Here is a 1,902-nt window from a genome sequence, read left to right on the forward strand (position 1 = left end):
AATGATTATTTATTGACGAAGATTCACGTGTACTTGTTTTTGTTAAATTTGAGAAAATAAAAATAAAAATTTGATAATAATTAAATATTATAATTTTAAGTCAAAAGTTTAATTGTGTGTATAATTTATTTGGTTAGTATATAGGTTAAAATTAAATAATATTACAACAAATAAGGCCTAACAATAAATATTTCATTTTCTTAAGGCTCATAACAATTGTTGCTTATTACCAATCAAGATGAAAAGTAATACTCTTTCTTCTGATCCATTATTAAATAACGGAATTTTCCTTCTCTCTTCATCCCTGCAACCCACTGCACGTGATTATCTTTAAATCAATGATGAAAAGCTTGTGAAGACATGCAAAGAAAATGAAGTTTGGATTAGGGTTTAAATCAAAAGAAAAAAGTGATTATCAAATTTAAGTAACAAACAGAAAAGAAGAAGAAAAATTAGAGGTTAGGACACAAAAGCAAAATCAAATCAAAGGTGAATCAAAAACATATTTTTATCTTTGTATTTTTATTGTAATTTGTTAAAGATGCATTCCTCTTGCATGATAAAAGAAAAAAATTGGAAGTTGTTAATCGCTGCTATAAATTAAAGGTCAAAAACAAAATTTTGAGTCAAAGAATTAATGAATGGTTTAAATTCTTGAAATTAAATGAAAAAGAAAGAAAAAAAAGAAGTTAGGTAGAGATGCATGCTAACTCTAATCACTGCTACTGTCTCATCTTTTCTCTACGTCTCTGATATGAATTTTGGGAAAGAATAACAAGTCAAAGGAGTTTAACCAAGTTCAAGTTTTGAAAGCTTTACTCTTCTTTAAAAATGGTAAACGGCCAAAAATTTAAGTAAGGAGTGAGTACACAGTTTCGGTCTTCATAACTTTCAAGCTATTCCTTCTCCTCCTTTATGACATTACATTAAATTTTCTATTTTTTTGTATTCAACTTTCTTTATTTCTTATCAATAGAAAAAGACATTAAGTGAAGTATTAGTAAAAGCCATTGAGAGAAAATACAAAGAGAGTAATTTAGAAAAAGTCAAAAAATTATGTCAAACTCTTTTGTTTGTATTTCTATTTTGTATTCATGATCGTGAGGGGATTCTCTTACTAAGTTGGGTGAGCACTTAGTGGTTGAAAGTTTAGGGAGTAAATCTAACCAAATCAAGTTTGGATAGAAGTTTGGTTTGCCCCATATAGGATTAGTTGTAGAATCCTAGGAAAATTGGTGATTGTAGTCTTTATGAAAGATAGTGAAAATTTCACCACATTTGTGGTAAAAACTGGATGTAGGTCACATTACACATGGTGGTTGAACTAGAATAAATGACTGTGTCATTTTCTCTTCTCTGTTCTAATTCAAATTTTATTCTAAAAGAGATAAAATAAAATTGTTTCCTGCTTAATCAATCCAGCAAACATCACAGCAACTCAGTACTCTCAAAAGCTTCTTCTTTGCTTTGTTTCTGATCAATTGTTAAAAAACAAAATAAAATTGTCTCCTGCATTATTAGCATTGCAGATTCAACAGCAACACTGAGTTAAATCCAATTTCAAGTTAAAGTACACAAGTTAAAAGAGGTCATAGATTCAATTCAACCCCCTTCTCTAGGCCATTGATAACCTTTAATTTTTATATAAAGTTGATAGTTGAAAGTCATTTGATAATAATTTAGTCAAACATATTAAACTATTTTAACGGTCTCAATTAATAATTTCATAGAAAGCTAATTGCATGTGAGTTTCTACCATTATAGACCCTTCTTTGGTAGAAGTAATTATTTCTCGTAAAGAACCCATTTTGGTACTAAGATACTTTTATTACTAGAAATTTGTCAAATATATTAAAAAATATATTTTTTATTAAAAAAAGATCTTTTTTTATTTAACTTAAT

The sequence above is a fragment of the Arachis ipaensis genome, chromosome B04 (assembly GCF_000816755.2).
Source record: "Arachis ipaensis cultivar K30076 chromosome B04, Araip1.1, whole genome shotgun sequence".
In the NCBI taxonomy this organism is placed as follows: Eukaryota; Viridiplantae; Streptophyta; class Magnoliopsida; order Fabales; family Fabaceae; genus Arachis; species Arachis ipaensis.